Source organism: Bison bison, unplaced genomic scaffold, assembly GCF_000754665.1.
Source record: "Bison bison bison isolate TAMUID 2011002044 unplaced genomic scaffold, Bison_UMD1.0 scf7180017864108, whole genome shotgun sequence".
NCBI lineage: Eukaryota > Metazoa > Chordata > Mammalia > Artiodactyla > Bovidae > Bison > Bison bison.
In genome coordinates this window covers 8,254,883-8,262,711 of record NW_011494680.1, presented here as the reverse complement: position 1 = coordinate 8,262,711, position 7,829 = coordinate 8,254,883, and positions in this window count along the sequence as shown.

Sequence of the window (7,829 nt, the reverse complement as noted above, 5' to 3'; positions counted from 1 at the left end):
GGGGCGGGGACCCTCGAGGGAGTCCTGGCCCGCGTCCTGGGGAGAAAGTCCCGGGGGAGGGGTCCTGTCCCGCGTCCTTGGTAGGGGAGCCCTGGGGGGCGAGTTCTGTCCCACGTCGCGGGGAGGGGGTCCCGGGGCGGGAGTCCTAACCTGCGTCCTTGGGAAGGGGTCTTGGGAGCGGTGTCGTGTCCCGCATCACGGAGAGGGGGATCCTGGGGAGGTGTCTTATCCCGCATCCTGGGGAGGGGTCCCGCGGCGGGAGTCCTATCCCACGTTCTTGGGAGAGGGTTCTGGTGGAGTGGGGTTTTCCTGTCCTACATCTTGGGGAGGGGGTCACGGGACGGGAGTCCTATCCCGCGTCCTTGAGAGGGGTCTTGGGAGGGGTGTCCTGTCCCGCATCGCGGGGAAGGGGCCCTGGGTGGGGTCCTGGGGGGTGTCCTGTCCCACGTCCCGGGGAGGGGGTCCCGGGGCAGGAGTCCTATCCCGTGTTCTTGGCAGAGGGTTCTGGTAGCGGAGGGTGCCCTGTCCCACATCCCGGGCACAGGATTTCGGGGGTGGGGGGCTCCATCCCGCGGCCGAGGGCCCGCTCTGAGCGCCGAGGCCCCTGGGGCCGGTGCAGCCGGTTGAACTTCATCGAGGCGTTTTCACTATAAACTTGACCGTGGCCGAGCCTCGCTGGCTTAGCCCAAGAGTACAGACAACCCTCGCCGTTTGAAAAAATCCGTTCTCGTTTTCCGGGCTCGTTGGCTAAAAACGAGAAAACTTAGAACAGCGGTTTGTCATCTGTTTTAGACACAAAGCTGATAAAGCAAAACGTGAAATTCCCGGATCATTTTTTTTTTTTTTTTTAAAAGGGCTTTACATGCCCTGGATTATCTCAACTGTCCTCCATGTTTGTTTAGCAATTAAAAAGGTAAACGATGCCAGTGTGTTTGGCAAGCTGCTAAACTTTTTTTTTAAGTGCATCTTCTTAGGCAGTAGAGTGTAGAAGGGCTGTGTCTAAGGCACACACCCTGACGAGAGTGTGCTGCTTGGCGGGTTTGCACAAGTGTCGTGGCTGGGCCTCTCTGGGCGCTTTACTGTTGATGCCAGCAGCGTTTTCTGTCACTGATAACATGCTTATGTGGATGTGTTCTCTTGTGGTTTGTATGAGATGTCCCAGTTTCTGCATTTCTGTCCAACCTGCCTCTGCCACGTTCAGTCCCTTGCTTCAGAGCTGTCTGTTGTTCAGTCGCTCAGTCGTGTCTGCTCTTTGCAATCCCATGGACTTCAGCATGCCAGGCTTCCCTGTCCTTCACTGCAAAGCCGTCTTTTTTTCAGCTAAACTGAATTCTCAAACTAACTGGAGAGAGGAAAGGGGTGCTCTGGTTTGTATCGCACTTTAGAGAAAGCACTTTACAAAGCATCTGTGCAGCGGCATTTTGGGACTCCAGACACTGCTGTGCTGCATCCATTTTACAGAGTAAGAAACCAAGTCAGGTCAAGTAGTTCCCCAGCTTCCATGAAGTGTCCACCGGATTAAGCCAGGAGCTGAGTGTTCTGCTGGTCTGCATGCCAAAGCAGGAAGCAACCTTAAACACCGAATTCTTCAGGCTTCAAACTTAGTCTCTTCCTCTTTTCCTTTCACAGGTGCATTGCCTAGCATGTGATTTCATAGCCTGTTAATCTGCATTTGCAATTTTGGACTTTTAAAGTATTTCCTGTTTGTTTTCTGTTCTAGACAGTTGCTTTTGCTATTTGTTTTTTCTGTTGATACAGGCTATTCATTGCCTGATGCAAGTGATGAATTCTGGATATTTCATTGGCTGAACATTTCTGTTATTTTGCTTAAATTGGCAAGTTTTTTTCTCTGTCTAGGGAACCCTCAGTTCAGTTCAGTTGCTCAGTCATGTCCGACTCTTTGCAACCCCATGAATCGCAGCACGCCAGGCCTCCCTGTCCATCACCAACTCCCAGAGTTCACTCAGACTCACATCCATCGAGTCGGTGATGCCATCCAGCCATCTCATCCTCTGTCGTCCCCTTCTCCTCCTGCCCCCAATCCCTCCCAGCATCAGGGTCTTTTCCAATGAGTCAGCTCTTCGCATCAGGTGGCCAAAGTATGGGACTTTCAGCTTCAGCATCAGTCCTTCAAATAGGGAACGCTAGACTCCCACAATAGAAGCGTAACCTAGGGGAAAAGGCTGTTAGTTAGATAATTTTTTTCTCTAACTTGGGCTATAATGTATCCTTTAATCATCTAGTGATGCTTGTGTTTGTTTCCTTGTAATAAATGTTTCCTAAAAATGAGGAATTTCCTAGTGAGCAAGTATTGAGAAGATGAGTTTATGCTTATCTGCAGTTCTCAAATTATAAAGACATAATGCGTCAACAGGAGAATGAGAAGTACCACAAATAAGCCTCAAGTCTCATTTTTCTTCTCAAATCTTCTATTTTTCTAGTAGTACAAAACTTTACCCATATAAAAGCTTCGCCTCCCCCCCCCCGCCCCCGCCCCCAGGTCCCGCCAAAGAAGGTAAAATTGACTGGCTCTTTTACTTTTTTCCTTCTCTATTTTCCTGTCTGTGTTACAGAAATTCAGATAGGCAGATGAAATAGAGAAAGGGAAACGGTATAAATGACTCTCCCTCCCGGCCCACCAGCAGCCCATGAAAGCTTTTTAAGTTGTTCAGTAATTTAACAGAAGCTGTTCTGGGGAATTGTAGTATTATGATAGATTTGTTTCTCTTTTTCGTGTGTGTGGCTTCCAGATTTTATCTACAAGCTATTTTTTATATTGTTTTTATACTATGAAAAAGTGAACTTTGCTGAAAAAATAATAGTTGTCCTCTGAATTGAAGTTTAAGTGCCATTGTTAGATAGTGCTTTACTATAATAAGTACAAATCATAGGTGTCACTTTTAAGTAATAATAAAAACAGCTTCCATTTATTGAGCTATTACTCTGAGCTAGGAATTCTTCTCAGTACCTACCTTATCTGATTTATTCCTCAGACAGTTTATTAGGCTAAGTCTTAATCTCTAGTATAAAAATGAGGAAATTGGGCTTCCCTGTCGGTTCAGTGGCTAAGACTCCATGAGTTTGATCCCTTTGAGGGATCTAAGATCCTACATGCCATGCAGTTCGGCCAAAAAATAAATAAATAAAAATATATTTAAAAAAATAAAAATGAGGAAATATTTAGGCTCTTGAGTGAATTCTCAAGTCTAATAGCTACCGAGTGGCCAAATGAAGATATGAATCTGAATCTGTTTTTCGTCAAAGCCAGTACCAGTCTGTTCAAGCATCTACCCCTCCAAGCATCTCTCTAGAAGATCTGGGTCTTGAACCTTGTCTGGGTACATTGGGCAACCAGGGTGTTGCTGTTGTGGGGCAGACAGGTTTCTCTAAATATACCCACAATATCCTGACCCTGGTGCTGCCCAGAATGTTGCCCTGTCTGTGCACTTGATCTTAAACAGGGCGCACCTGGAGGCCATGATGAATCACGTGAATTAGTTCTAAATTTTCAGATATTAGCAGTTTTTTACATAGATTTTCTTTTTCTTGCCATTTTTACTAAATGTCAGTAAGCAAGTCTGTCTCCTAATCTTGGTTCAAATTCTGACTCTTCTGAACTTTAGCTGTTAGGGTCTGAAATTTTTTTTGGTAGTAAATTGGATACAATTTAGTAAAGATTAGATGAATATAAAACTCTTGGCAGTGCCTAGAATATGAAGGACTGATGCTGAAACTAAAACTGGAATACTTTGGCCACCTGATGCGAAGAGCTGACTCATTGGAAAAGACCCTGATGCTGGGAAAAATTGAAGGTGGGAGAAGAAGGGACAACAGGATGAGATGGTTGGATGGCATCACTGACTCAATGGACATGGGTTTGGGTAGACTCTGGGAGTTGGTGATGGACAGGGAGGCCCAGCATGCTGCAGTCCACAGGGTCTCAAAGAGTAGGACATGACTGAGCAACTGAACTGAACTGAAAAAAATCTTTTTATCTTTGTAAAGGATTTGTAACATTAGACTTAGAGGAATCAAGTGAGAACTTAGAATTTTCAAGTTTGTGGACACATTTAATGAGTGATGTTGAGATTTGTTTATTTTTTTCTTCACTGAAGGCTCAGGGCTGAGTAGAATTAAATTGCAAAGAGAGAAATTGAAATTAGATGTTAGAATCTCCTAGGTGCAGGGATACCTGAAATATGTACATTTCTAAGTCTTAATCTTACCTGGGTTGGGGGAAAAAAAAACTGTGGTTTCCATATCAGGGTTAGATTAATTAGCATAAATCCGAATTTAGAATGACTACACAATCTTTGTGCTGCGATTCATGGGGTCGCAAAGAGTCGGACACGACTGAGCGACTGAACTGAACACAATCTTTTATAACAGCTTTATATAGCTGTACAATACAGTTCACCCTTTAAAGTATACAGTTCAGTGGTTTTTAATATATTCTCAGATTTGTACAACTATCACCACTATCTAATTTTAGAACATTTTCATCACTCCGGATGGAAACTATCGATTAAATAGCCCCTTACATAGTCACCATATCTCCCCCCAACCACTAATCTACGTTCTTTCTGTCTTGATTTGCTTATTCTGAACTTTTCGTGTAAATGGAATCATACAATAAGTGGCCTTTTATTTCTTTCGCTTGGTGTTTTCCAAGTTCGTCTGTGTAACAGCATGTCAATACTATGTTCCTTTGTATTGAATAGCATCCCTTTATTCTGATGGATATGTCACATTTTGTTTATTTACTCATCGTTTGATGGACATTTGGGCATTTTCCACTTTTTTACTATGATGAATAATCTAAGAACATTCTTGATCAAGTCTTGGTGTGGACATATATTTTCATTTCTGTCGGGTATATGCCTTTCTGTAGGAGTAGAACTGCCAGATCATCTGATAACTGTGTCTATGTAGCCTTTGGAGGAACTGCCAGATGGTTTTCCAAAGTTGAACTATTATTCTACATTCTCACCAGTAGCATGAGGGTTCAAATTTCACCACATCTTCATCAGTACTTGTTATTATGGCTTTTTGATTATAGCCTTTGTAGTGAGTATAAAGTGGTATCTCATTGTGATTTGCATTTTTCTGATGACTAATGATGAACATTTTTCAGTACTTGGTGCACTGCATATTGGAGAAATGTCTGTTCAGATCCTTTACCCATTTTTTTGATTGAATACTTGTATTACTAAGTTGTGAGAGTTCTTTATATTCTGAATGCTGCTGCTGCTGCTAAGTCACTTCAGTCGTGTGTGACTCTGTGTGACCCCATAGATGGCAGCCCACCAGGCTCCCCTGTCCCTGGGATTTTCCAGGCAAGAACACTGGAGTAGGTTGCCATTTCCTTCTCCAATGCATGAAAGTGGAAAGTGAAAGTGAAGTCTCTCAGTCATGTCCGACTCTTCTCAACCCCATGGACTGCAGCCCACCAGGCTCCTCCGCCCATGGGATTTTCCAGGCAAGAGTACTGGAGTGGGGTGCCACTGCCTTCTCCATTATATTCTGAATACTAGACCCTTATCAGAGATAGGGTTTGCATATATTGTCTCTCATTTTGTGGGCTGTTGTTTCACTCTCTTAATAGTGTCTTCTGAAAGATAAAACCTTTTGTTTTTCTGCCTACACTGTGTGACTTGCAGGATCTTAATTACCCAACCAAGGACTGAACCCAGGCCACTCCATGAAAGCACTGAATCTTAACCATTGAACCACCAGGGAATCCCCCAAAGCTTTTAATTTTTATAAAGTTGAATTTATGTATAAATTTTGTATCTTACCAACCATCTCTTATATGTCAGGCACTGTAATTTGATACTTCTTAGGTGTTCTATTACCTCATTTGATCATCCTAACTAAAGTTTAGTGTAATATGCTCATCTACACATGAAGAAGCTGAAGCTTGAAAAAGCAAAGTAACATGCCCAAGATCTGACAATTAGGAATTGACAGAGCCTGGATTTTAATCTAGATCTACCATATACGTGTGTGCTCTTTGTGTTCTGTGTTGCTTCTTCCCTCTTCCTTGAACAGAAGGCTGTTTGGATCCTGTACAGTCTTGAATGTACTGGGTTCTCATCATACCATATTTTATAAAGCACTTCTCTCTGATGACAGGTAGTAGTACCAGGGCTGTAATAAAGTAGTCTGTAGCTGTTTATCTTTTAGCCAGTACTGTGAACTAAATTTGACTCTTGAAGTTGAGGCAGACTCTTTCTTTCTCTTGCATCATTGTCTGTAGGAGATGCTGCAATCAAATAGACTTGACCTTTAGAGGCAGGTGATGATTAGGGACTGTTTAGTAGTGCTGTTTGCTAGAGCTCACACAGAGCAGAACTGCCCCAAGGGTGGGGCTATAGAATGGACAGAGCAGTGACGTAGGCCAGGAAAGTGGGCTCTTGTCCCTTTTCAGTACCCATCAGTATCGCCTCGGGCAAATTACTTACCTTCTCTGAATTCAGGGTTTGTTTTTTTTTTTTTTTCTTGTTTAATTGAAGGTTTGAAGTGGAGGCTCAAAGATTTCTGCTTATTTTTGGATTTCCTGAGGTCAAAAAGGGTTTCTGTTTTGCCCATTGCTGTGTCCTCAGCACAGCAGAGAGCTTGGCATGTGGTGTAGATGGGTGTTTGTTAAGGGTGAGCATGTCATTTGACAGAACGGGGTAAATCTCACTTTTTCTGGTTAGTAAATCATGTGACCTTGTGCAAGTTTCTTAACTTTTCTGGGCTTTAATTTCCTCATCTGTAAAATGGGGATAATAGGATTCCTGCTTCCACAGGGTTCCTTGTAAAGAAGAAATGAGACACTGTATGCAGCGCTTGGCACATGGTAACCCTCAAAAAAGTTTTTGTCACTGAATTAACATATGATCGTCTCTTTTTTGCCCTTTTCATCCACCCAGATCATCATATTAATAGTTGTTTATTTCCTAAAGAACCTTGATTGAAATACACATCTTATTTCGTTAGAACACACTGTAATTCTGAGAAAGGTCTGACTTTTATCCGATAAGTGTTATTTAACTTTTCCTTCCTTCCATAGCCTATATCTCTAACCCCAGTCTCACCAAAGAGATCCGAGTGAAAAAGGAGAGTGTGATGAAATTAATGCAAATCTGTTGCTTCCTTCTGCTTGAAAAACAGCTTAGACCTTAAGCCACATTGCTGATGTGTTAGAAGAGTCAACTTTATATGCAACCCAGCTTTATGTAAGAGACCCTGCTTTTTAAGGGACTCTTAGAATTGTGATTATCTTCACTTTTAATTGATCTTAGGTCAGAAATTGTTCAAAAAGACCACAGAGATGTGAGTAGAAGAAAAATATCTCCGGTAGATAAGGATACAGGCAAACAGTCTTGTAATCAAAACCTTCAGAGTCTTTAACATATTTGAGAATTCCAAATTTTCCAGGTTTATAAAGATATTGGTATAGTACAAACATCACATATTTCATAGTATCGTCAATGGGAGCTGGGCAGTTCCCGGTAATCAGACATTGGCACTTCTATAGTGAAATGTAACATTCACACATTAAGTAGGATAAATAGGACTAAATAGCTGTGTACTTTTGTTGAGATTAGATGTTACTGCCAAATGAGTTTATTGAAAATCTATGGGAAATCTTTTGGTTTTTAAAGGATTTTGGTTTGGGGATTTGCAGATACAGGATTGAGGACACTTGCTCACAAAAATGGCATGCACGTAAAAATTCTTGATTAACAATAAATTTAAAGTCAGTGTTTTATTTTTTAACAACTCTAATGTTTTACTATTTTTAGTTGTCTCTAAATAAAAATAAATTATAGAATTTATGA